A 12,583-nucleotide genomic window follows, 5' to 3' on the forward strand; every position below is an offset into this window, starting at 1 on the left:
TTTGTCTCCTTTACCTTCTAGAGACTGTATGTATTCCATGCCTTGTGGCTCTTTCTCAAATTTCTCTAACCTTACTTCTACCATAGTATTGGCTACTTATTCCTGTATCCTCCTTTTATGATAACATTCAGCCCATGAGTCATTTAAACTATTTTTCACATCCTTCTTAGGAATATAACATTTAAACTAATTTTCACATCCTTCTTATGTGTCTATTTAACAATTGTCCAGGTAGTATATGAAGAATTTTAGTTTTTCAGATGAGTAAAATTAGCCATCAAACACTATTGGAGTACTTATGTTACAAAGATCTGAACTTAGCATTACCTCTTAACGTGAATTATTTCTATTGTTCATCGTATTCAGATAATTGTGATATGCTCAACTCTGTGCTAAGTACCATGAATGCAAAAGAAAATGTGTCAGGAAAAGAAGAATATTTTGAAGTAGGTTTATAAAGACCATGATAGGAGAGAACAGGTGAAGGATGTGGTGTATGTTCAAAGTGGAGTTTTTATTTAGGCAACAAAAATGAAAATCATGTCTTTTGTAGGAAAATGGATGGAAATGGAGATTGTACTGTTAAGTCTCACAAAGAGCTGCTTTCCTTGTTTGTGGAATATGGGGGTAGGGAGAAATGACACCACGGATATAACATAGAGACAGGGATATGGAAGGAGAATGGGGACAGAAGACAAAACAGTAGAATGGGAGTGTGGTCAAAGTACATATATGTATATGGAGCTATAACAGTGTGTGTATGCCTGTGCTTGTATATGTGTGTTTGTTTGCATGTATGCATGTCAATGTGTACACATCATGTGTTCACTTGTATGAGTGAAGGTCAAAGGACAACAAATTGGTCTCCAGGTTTCCAGGGACGAGCCTTTCCAATAATGTTTGATGGCTAATTTTACTCATCAGAAAAACTAAAATTCTTCATATACTTCTTGGACAACTGTTAAATAGACACTACTTTGCTTGCTTGTTCCTAATACTTAAAACATATTATCTATTTTTATAGTTATTATACCGTTATTTCTCACCTACCAAATAAGGTTTCTGTTGTATTCTACAGAATACAATTCAAAGATTTAGAAAATGTTTTTATAAGAAGAAAATGTTTAGGTGAAATTAGGAACACACCATAAAGTAAAGAGGCACACCAGTGAAAATTATACTAAGCAAACATTGTTTTCTAAGTGTCCACCTTTAAATTTTTAAGTAAGTCCAATAAAGGAAAAGCAAATAAACCACAATAAAATAGAATGAGACAATGATGAGATGACCCGTATCTATTAATAAGGCTTGATTTTTTTATATGGCTTTCTTGGAGCCTGTGTTAGTAGTCATTGAAACCAGTGCCAATGTTTTAAAGTGCAAAGCAGACTCTTCATGAAGTCCTTCTACCATTTTCTATTTTGCTGACAATAAAATCTGCAAAGGTTCAACATAGTGGGATTGATGCTTCATTCCCAATTCATCTCCTTTTAGCTGGAAGCTCTGTCTGGACACACAAGCCTGTGCCAGAGTGATCAACACCTTCAACCTCTTTTGTGTTTTTTCTGTGTCTGTAAAACACTTCATCGACACTTCAATTTCAACCTTGTTAGACTCAAGTGATATACAATGGCTATCACTGCTTTATACAAGAGGTTACAAAGAAGATACTTCCCGTACTCAGATTTTCACAACAAGGAAAAGTGACTCCAATCCCTGCTTTCACAAGAAGCAGCAGTCACCTCCTTTCAGAATTGCAACATTTGTGTTCCTGACTTTAATCAGCATGGACTAGCCACTAATCAATGACTGTGCCTTTCCTGTCACTTTAACTTTATATTTACAGCTTCTTTGTTTGTAAAGGGAGATTTTTCTTTGGGAAATTTGCTGAGTAGAAATGAATGTAGAGGGATGGAAATGTGAAGGGAGACCTTCCAGTCTTTCCCATTCTGCACTCTACCCTAGAACTTTTGCCTCTGTCTTGCAGGATGGCATCATAGAAGCCTGGCTCACCATGCTAGCATCTCTCTTGCCTTCTAGAAGTTAAGATGAGAAGCTGCAGGAACTACAGAAGACTGTAACCACAAAAGGGACCTGGCATTCAAGAGGCTAGGACAAATGGACATGGGGTTGGCCTTTTTAGTCCTGGGGCTGAAATCCAGAAACCACAAGTAGTTTAGGCTGGGTTTCTGAGACCTCCTGGCTGCCATCAAAGTCACTGAGAGGAGCTGGCAACAGCCCTAGAATTAAAGCAAATGAGCTTCTTCTTCCACCAGTGCCACACTTAGAGAAACCATAGTCATAGCTTGCCTTCAAATATTGTCATACAGGACAGTTCTGGAAAATAAATCTGGGAGACAACTGGATGAACAGTGGAGCATGTAAGCAGCCAGCCAGTAGGCAGATACTTGTAGCAGAGGGTACCTAGCCATACTGGTGATGCTGATAGGGTTCGGTCATTTAGAAAAGCAAAGAGATTTGGTGCAAGGGCACTCTGGAAGAAATAAATGTGTGCTGATAGGCTACAGAAAGTTAAAGAAATCAATGGTATGTGCAAAAGCCTTTACTATGTGGCTGGTTGTTTTAAATTCATTTATGGTCAGGGTTTTCTCCCCTCTCCCATTGTTCAAAGTCTTTATTTCCTTATTTCATAAATCTGGAAAGAGGGCACAATGTCCTGGCAAGAGTATCCATCCATAGACTATTATTTTCTGTCTGCAACTCATTCACTTGGCTACCCAGGCCATTATTTTTTTCCTGGCCCTCCTAAATTACAAGGCATCCTATTTCAGAAGATTAGCTAGCTGCTCTACTCATCTCTCACCCTTTAATTTCCATAGTACCAGTTAGCCTTCTCTGCAGCTCTAATCTCAGGCTTATCTATCTGCAGTGATAAACACCGTAAGTGTACTAATGACTCTTGAAAGTCTATCCAAAGCCAGGATTGTATTTCAGAACTCAGACACTTGTATTGATATACATGGTGATGTCACTCAGATATCTGTCTTGCATCTCAAACTTCTGTAAGTCAATAGATAAACTCTTAATTCTATTTTTCAAATCCTTCCACATTGCAAAATATTGATTCATCTCTGTTTTGGATGACCTGCACCCAAAATCTGACACAGGTGCTGTGTGTGACTAATAAGGCCACACAAACACTTTGTGACTGTAATAGGATTTATGACTCAATTACTCAGACTTTCAGCAGAGAGTAGAGAAGTGTATAAGGAAGCTCTGGCAGTTACTAGAAAGATCAGGGTAAGAGGCACTGGCTTTACTGTGAACAGAGTAAGTAAAGAGACGAGGTTTCTGTGATCTACCATAATATCCATGATTTAATAACCCTGCTGGGGATGAAAGAGGTGCACTTGAGACTCATTGTTCGGTAGTCAAATGTCAACCATTAAAGAGAAGCTGTCTTCACTCCAGTGTTCCCAAAAGGAATTGATTTCTTGGGTGTGATCCTAGAGTCACTACCCATTTCAGTAAATGGGAACATTATTCTTTCCAGCTGAATAAAGCAAAGCACTTGAGATTGTCTTATACCTCACAATCCATCCAAGCAAATTCCTATGGCCCCATCATCAAGTCAACAAATCCTAGCATTTTTCCTAACCTCTGCTACCTACTACTACCTACTACCTACTTCTTCCAACTTGTTCAAGTCTCAACCATCATTTACTGCACAATTTCAGTTCTGCCTATCTAGATTCCTTGCTGCTACTCTTGGTCCTTTAAAATTTATTCACTATAGAGCAGAATAATTATTTATTATGTCATTCTACTCAAAATTCCCCTAATGAATTCTCATGTCACCAAGAAGATAGTCCTAATGATATGAAAAATCCCATATAGTCTTCCCTTCCTCATCACATTCTCCTCTGACTTTTATCACCAGCCCTTTAGTCACTTCACTGAAGCTCTACTGCCCTTGAGCCTGTGAGTCATTCTAGGTACTATACCCTTTCCACAGCTACCACAGGTTTTTTCTTCATTTTAATTGCTTCTTTTTCTCATGATCATATATGAAATTTCACCATCTGCAATGAGATCTGGCTCCCTCTTCTGGCATGCAGGCATGCAGACATGCAGGCAGAACACTATATACAAAATAATTTTCCTTTAAAACACAAAGTATTTTTCTATGATCATTTTCTAGAAGTGAAGTTTAATGTTAGTTTAGAGAAATAAACATATTTCCTGGTGAGAAGCTTTACATTCTGAGAAAATAATTGGTACTAGCCAAGCAGTGAAATCCTAAATCATTCCACTATATATTAGCCTGTGTTTTATGTGACCTAGTCTTTCACTTCCCAGGGATGCTGGAAGAAGCCAAACACTGGACTATTACATTCTGGTGACATTTTACCTTTCTCTGCCAAATGGCTGAGAAGTCATCTCAACCTAGTTAATGAGAAGGAGTTTGACTTCAAAGACCAAGAATAAGTATGATGGTAAATCCAAAAGAAAAAAATTAAAGAGGGACATTTGAAAACAATCAGTCTACTGCCAGCATATTAAATCAGATGAGAAAGCCAGAAATGCCAAGGTATGTACTTAAAAGAGAGAGGCAATAACATCTAGGAAAACAGAAGCTAAATACAAAGAGCAAAGCCTAGGTGTGGCCCCAGAGCAGAGTTCAGTTGAGACAATTTGGCTACTGTTCTTAGTCTTTGATGTCTGTGTTTCATGCACCTGGGAAGCTCTGTATTTTATATTTTGCATTAAAGCAGACATATTGGAGGTGCTGGCTGACAACCCACAAAAACAAGACTAAGTTCTCCCTGTGGTACTACTTTCAAAACAAGTTCTAGCCTGTAATGTGACCAAAAAGGGAAAATATTGTTATTTGTGACATATCCACAGTTTCCAAGATTTATGTGCCAAAATCTGAGAATAAGTGTCAAGAAACCAAGAACTGTAAAGAGTAATCAATGTGTGTAGGAGGCTGCTGTACCAGGAGAGAAGACAAGCAGAAAGTTTTAAAGACCATTATCACCAGGGAACAAGGAGAACAGACTCATAAGAACTTTCTTCCTTGGAATTTTTAGATTATGAGAGGAAAAAAAAAAGTAATCCTGAGAAAAATCATGGAGCAAAGCTAACCTACCCAACCTTATAGTTGTAAATATACATTTGTTTCTTTAGTTGCAAATATACTTTTTGGCTTGCAGCCTTCCACCTAACAGTTTTAGTGTCAATTCATGACTCTTTCATGAGTTAATTATTTTAATAGGACTATGAACTATTTCCTAGTTTCCCACATTTATTCTGAAAATACACTCTGCCAAAGAATTTTCTGTCATCAAATGGAGGTAAACTCCAGGTCCTACTGGAAAGGTAGGTTAAATCCATAGTTAAATGGTAACTTAATTACAGAATTTTGGAGGGAAGAATTCCTTTAGTAGAACACAGCAATACAATGAATCTTAACAACATTCTGCTATACACATAGATCAGTGTCTTCCTCAACTACAATCAGAAAAGCTTCCTCTTGTAACAGATGGGAATTGAAGTAGATAACTGGAGTATGGCACAAGATTCATGGAATTGGCTCAAATACAGATTAATATAATTTTATTTGGGGAGAAATCACACACAATGCAGATGACCGCTGCAAGTCCCTGCTCCCAGGATCCAAACCGGCTGCCCACTGTGACCCAATCAGGAGCAAAAGAGAGAGAGAGAGAGAGAGAGAGAGAGAGAGAGAGAGAGAGAGAGAGAGAGAGAGAGAGCTGGAGTCCAGGACCCCAGACCTAGCCTCACACAGGTCATGTCCATACCTGTGCCCATGCCCCAATGGTCAGTGAAACAGGTGCTGGCAGGGTGGATATCTCACTAAAATCCCCCTTTTAGTCTAAAGTAAAGATTTATGCATGATACAAAACTATATACAAAGACAGTAAATATCAAATATGCTCTAGGAAAAGGAAATGTAAAAACATACACACTTAAACTTTATTGCAGTGAAGTGACAAGAGCAAAATGGGAAAAGCTACTTTCTAGTCCTAGGGTAAAGGCATAACAGAGTTTACTACAAAGTTGTCCTAAGCTGGAAAGTTTAAGTCTTGTACTTAATATTTCTATCTATTTGGGGGCGGGGGTTGGGCAATGCTGCAGTAGTAAAGGATGGACATGGAGGGTCTGGGAGGTGAGCAGATTGAGGTGCATAATGTGAAACTCCTAAAGAATCAATAAAGATACACACACACACACATCTAACATGTAGTTATATTATATCAATAGTATCAATCATAACATCAAACAAGGAAGGGAAAGCCAGTACTTATACCCAAAGTAATGTAATTACTAAAATACTATTACTTCTAGATGAATATAAACAAAAAAGCACAATTTTCAATATCACCAATGACCATCCCCTTGTATCTAATGTAAGAGATTAAATTATTTAATATTTACATAAAACATTGCAATTTTAATATATTCTTTAAAACATACCTTTTACCATTTAGTAAATGAAGCATCTCTAACTCAATCATAGATTCATCAGTTAAACAAACATTTGCTCATAGTCTTTATACATAGCATGATCTGTGGGCTTTTCCTCTTGCATGCTGGGAACATAATTCTGATTTGTAATATTTTAATGGTAATTTTATCACTCCAGGAAATGTCTTTGTTAGCATTTGACTTTTAAGTCTATGATTAAAATTTCAATTGTTTTAAATTTTTACATCTTTATGAATAAATTTTTTAAATGTCCTCTGTATAAAATTTCTATTTTTCTGCATATAATTTATACACAGGGAAATGCAGTGTTATAAGCTTAAGCAAAATATGCTAACATCTAAGTGCTTAACTTTGCTAGATTTTAGATGAAACTTCTTAATGAGCTTCTAAGTGAACCAGTTGGATCATTTTCCCATATAGAATTGTTCTACTGGAGGCTATAGAATCAAGCTCAGATTCTTATAACTTAAAAGTTCAGTCAGTCATATTGACACTTTTATAAATACTATGTTGGCTTTGTGAAAATGGAATAATTATTGCATTAATAATGGCCCAAATTACTATTCTCCAAGTTACATCCTTGTGTACACACTTTAGACATGCCCATGATATGTGCGTGTGTGTGTGTGTGTGGGTATAAATATATATATTCATTTTAGCTGGCATGAAAGATTTTTCTCCATGCATGGAAATGTTTGGAGACAAGTCAATGTGGAAGTAACTATAGGTTGATTGATAGTAGTTATAACTAAAAGTGTATTTGATGTACAAGAACTTATTTTTGTGATTGACAGTAGTTCTGTTAAGTCTAAAGTGGGTTTTGTGGCAGTCTCCCATGACAAGATGGAGATTATAATTCAGTGAAGGAGAATAAAGAGCTCTGTTATTGTATGCTAAGCAGAAATTACAGTTGTAGGTTAAACAGAAGTAGTAATATTTGTCAATTCAGTTGAATAAAGGTTCTACTAAAGTGATAGAGAAAGCCTTGATTGCTTTGACTGCCAGCTGCATTTAACTTGTAGTAGCACCTGGTGCTATTGAACTTTCTGCTGTTAAAGGGCTTATGAAGGTGATGGCATCCTGGTGGGCAGATGTTGCAATTATGAGAAAGGAGCTCCGCTGGAGATCCAATCGCAGCAGTGGTGCTCATGACCTCTTCCACTCCAGGTCATACAGTGATTGAGGTTTCTGTGGCACTGGCGGTGGATGAGGTGGTGGGCAGGTTTGAGCTGACTGTGCTTAGTGGGTCCAGATAAAGTCCAGATAAAGTGGCTGTTGTGGTTACAGGTGAGTTGATGTTGTTATGACACTAGTTTCAGTGGACACTGAAGAGGTTGTTGGCTGGGTTGAAGTGGGTGTACTTCCTGGCCCTGTAGAAGCTGTGGTGGATGCTGTGTTATTGTTTCAGAGGAGGTTGTAGAGGTATATATAGACTCTGTGGAAGAGGCCTCTATGATTTGCAAAGTAGTAAAGGCTCTTACAAGTGTAACTGTAGATGCTTCAGTGTTGGAGGGTAACTGGATAACAATGGGGGATTTGTTTCTATTTACCAGGCTCAGTATGAGTACTCCAATCGCTGTTGTTAGCAGAGGCTAAGAGGCAAGACAGGAAGACTTTCCATAGCAACCAATCATAACTGTTTCCAGCCACCTATGAAAGATATAAATTAGAACATCAGTAATAAGGAAAAACACATGTGGCTTATCATTTCTCTTGTATTACTTTTAACTTACTTCATTAACATTGCTTGTATCTGAACTTTCGACTTTAAAATCCTGGTTATATCCAGGTTGGAAGTAATTCCATCCTTTGCCCAATGTCAGAGAAAAAAAAAGGGACAAAACTGTTAATTTCTCTTTGCTTATTATATTTTCTTTTGATTTTTTAAAAAAACTTAGACTTTATATTTTATGGCAGTTTTAGGTTAACAACAAAACTGATGGGAAGATAAATATATACATACATGTATATACATACATGTATATATACATACATTTTGCACCTAAATGAGCCCAAATACCCAGTTGTGAACATCTACCATCATATGCTTTGTTATAACTAATGAATCTGTATTGATATACACTTAGCACCCAGAATCCACATTATATATATATATATATATATATATATATATATATGAGAAGTATATGTATATATACATATATATATATATATATGAGAAGTATAACACTATAGTGTTGTACAGAGTGGTTTTACTAACTTAGAATTCTTGTTCCTTCTTCCCTCCTTTGCATGCTTTTGTCTTGTTTTGTGAGCAACAACAACAAAAGCTCATTAAATGAGGAATTTTCTTTTTCTCTCCTGGACATTGGCATTTCCCTGTGCTCTGATCATTGTGTCTTTCCTTCCAGTTATTTCTCCAACTATTCCATAATGACTTTGAGTTTGAGCAGTGCTTCTACTTCACGATAATGACTTTGAGCACGAGCCCACATTTCACTTATATTTCCCCCCACCTCCATTGGCCACCTCTTGCTCCACTATTGCAAAAAAATATCTTGCTTCATGTTCACCTCTTTGACAAATCAATGATTCTGCTTTCTCTGGAGCAGCTCCACTGGTGGGGCAAGCCAAGTATCTGGGAAGAGTAACAACAGCACTAATGTGCAATCACCCTCTTTAGGATCTTATGCTCTGTCCTACTATCCTATTTTATGTCTGGGATTAAAATATTGTCTCAATATTAAGATAAAGTCTCAATACTTTCTCAGCTCCCCTCTCTCTCTCTTCCAATCCTCACTTCCACCCATCCATCCTCGTGCATGTATCACCCCTTCTCACCCTTCAATGACTTTAATTTCTCCCTGATGCATTGGAAAACTTAAAACCACGAAAACTCAGCAAATTTCTATTGATGGGAAGTCTATGAAGCTCCAACTACCCATTATTCTTGATTTCTACCAAGGGAATATCTCTTCTCCTGAGAGTGGCTACTGTGCTTTGTATGTCACTCTCTCTGGCCTTTACAGTAATTTGTCTCTTTTGATTGCTCTCTCTTCCTCATAGATTGAATACTTACCACTTATCTCACTTGCTAATGTTCAAATATGTCCCATTTTACACATACAAAAACCCAGCATGGGACTGACCCAGACCCCCTGAACAAGGGTCTCAGCTAGAAGGCCTGAGCAGTCTAAGGGACCTCAGACAGTGGAACCAGGGTGTATTCCTGGTGCACAAAAGGACTTTGAGAGCACATCCCCCATGGAGGGATAACCTAGAGAAAGGAGTGAAGTCCTAGTCCCTACTTCAAATGACTTGACAGATTTAAATGATCCCTCCTGAATGGCATCACCCTAAATGTGGAGGGGAGGATGGGAGAGGAGGGTGGTCAGGGTGCATGTGAGAGGGGGGGAGAGGAAAAGAGGAAGGGAGGGAGGGAGAGGGAACTGGAATCAAAATGTAAAATAAAAATAAAAAATTAAAAAATAAAAACAAATCTCCTTTGATGCCAAAACCTTCCTAGCTATTTTTCTCTTTCTCCAAAAAAGCAAAATTCCCTGGTATTTGTTGACATGAAGTGTCTAAAATGCATATTCTTCAATCCAATGCAATGTGACATCAGTTCCCATCATGCCACTGAAAATGTCATCAGTGACATTCACACACTAAGATCTTACTGACATGTTCAAGCCCTCTTCCAATTTAAGCTCTTTGCAACAATTGCCACTGGAGACCATTTTTTCCTGTTTTGGAACATTCACTTCTATGATGGTACAGTCTCTTTGATTTCTTTCTAATTCCCCAGAATCTTCCCAATTTCTTTTGAAGCCTCATTATTTATGCTCAGCCTTGATCATTAATACTCCCATGTTCTGTCTCTTTCACTTGTTGCTTTGGCATCAGCAACCATTTTTACATATGTATTTTCAGTTACTATCACAATTACTGCACTCTTCCACTGATGTGAAAGTAGTCACTCTGTGCAGTGTAAGATGAAGCACACTATATTTCACTGAAACTTTATTTTCAAGTCAAATGGTGGGTAATAACAGGCCAATCTTCTACCCCTCAATCATATTCATATTCTCATTGTTTACTACCCATAACTGAATGGCTCTCAAGGTTATCTCCAGTCCAAGCCTATCCTCCAATCTTCAAATGAATACAAATACCACTTCTTTGATGTCTCAAATATGCCTTCAAGTCATATATATTAATACATCTGCAGTGAAACCTGACCAGCTTTTCTGTCTCATTAAATATTTCCTATTCCAACAACCTAGTTCCACTAGCTAGAATGAGGGGGGTCATCAATTAAGTAGACCAACCCATTGCTAAAGCCTCTTAATTCACTCTGCTCTATCCAGCATTGTCCACTTTCTCTCCATCTCTTCTGACATTTCTTAGTCCTAGAATCTCTGCCTTGAGCTTAAACATCGTTTGATTACATGGTCCCCTATCCTGTTTCCTCAAGGTACTTGCACTATGCTTACTTGTAAACTGGGACATTGGCACAGGCAAGTTTATCAGATAACTATGCCATGTTTATCCTTCATCTATCACTGATAAAATGATTTCCATTTCCCATGCACCATACACAATGCCAAAGAGTAACCCTTCTACAGGGTGTAGGTCCACTGGAACTTAATTTTGCACAAATAACTAAGTACTAGTCAATGGTTATGCCATTAGGAAAGGAATGGTAAGGGTTACAAAATTGTCCTTAGAACACCCAATTTGCTAAGGAATGTTGATTGTCCAGTGATGTATAACTTATGATAATAATCCTTTATAACTTTCTATTCTTCAATATGTAGGTAATTACCTAGGCCCTAGTAAGACCAGAAAAACACAGTCATAATTTTATTCTAAAGATTAACATCTGGAATTATACAATGAATAAGACTGTCTCAAAAATTTGTGGGTTCTCCTTATGACTTTTCCAGAAATAGGTAATTGGCCATGCTTATAGGAACAGGTATTAATTGCCTCCTATTGAGAGGGACTCAATTCAAATTAGACAGATGTTTGTTGTTCCAAGACCAAAAATGTCATTAATGTACCACTGGGGATATTTCCAAGAGAGAGAAGCAAATAATAGTTTTACCCAGTTGTAAAGTTGATATAAACCAACATAATGGCTATCCCAGAAAAAAAGATCACTTTCAATATTATGAGAGCTAGTTCTAAGGGAAAGGAGTTTTTATATAGGTTCTAATTGGATTTCCCTAAGTCCAGTGTCTAAAGAATGTGATATTGTCAGCCATAGTGTCTTATCTTCAGTTCTGGGAGGCATCCAAGAGAATGGAAGTGATTTATTCTGTTTGAGGAGTTTCTTGAACCCCCTTCTAACAAACTTATATAAAAACATCTTGTTAAAAATACTAGAAGCAACATGTATAAAATCACTAGTTCTCAAAGCAGTATAATTTGGGATTGGAAACATGAGTTTGAAGATCAAAAGTTATTTCTTATCACCTGGATGACAATAAGCCCCTTAATGAATAGAATCCAAAACTTATAGTTTCCAATGAGATCAGAGGAAGACTTAAATTCAAGATGTGATCTATGGTGTGTTCTGAAAAGAAAAAAAAAGTGGTGATACCAAAACAGATGGAGTAAGATGAGAGCTAGAGACAGGTGACTAAAACCAAGGTTTCCCTAATAAAAGCTGTGTGACCAGAGCATTAAAAGTCTTGAGGATGGGAAGTAACACAGGAGCTGTGCACATCTTGCAGGGGTCTAGAAATTTCAGTGGATTCCTTAAGTGAAATATGATAGAATACAATGAAAATCTCTTCTTATATTTTGGCTACTTCTAGCAAGGATGACGAGTTCTTTAAAATCTCATTTTCCTTGGCCTTAAATGGTCCATGAAGAATGTTTAGGCAAAAGGAATTGAGTGAAGATCTCACTGGCTAGCCAGTCTAGCCAAACTGGTGAGCTTCCTATTCAAAGAAGAGCCTGTTTCAAGATACTTAAGCGGAGAGCAAAAGAGGAAAATGCCAAGTGTCCTGCTCTGCCCTCCACACGAACACATATGGACATGCATACCTACATACTCTTGTAGTCACTATACAACACACACACAGGCACCAAAATATAGACACTCATATATATGAGTTATCTGTGACTATTCATCTCA

General features: G+C 37.4%; 1 pseudogene; it reads right to left on the minus strand.

Annotated features, from left to right (window-relative positions):
• Positions 1-7,642: 7,642 nt before the first annotated feature.
• On the minus strand, positions 7,643-10,175 carry LOC127234310 (uncharacterized; annotated as a pseudogene).
• Positions 10,176-12,583: the final 2,408 nt, after the last annotated feature.

Source organism: Phodopus roborovskii, unplaced genomic scaffold (genome assembly GCF_943737965.1).
Source record: "Phodopus roborovskii unplaced genomic scaffold, PHOROB, whole genome shotgun sequence".
NCBI lineage: Eukaryota > Metazoa > Chordata > Mammalia > Rodentia > Cricetidae > Phodopus > Phodopus roborovskii.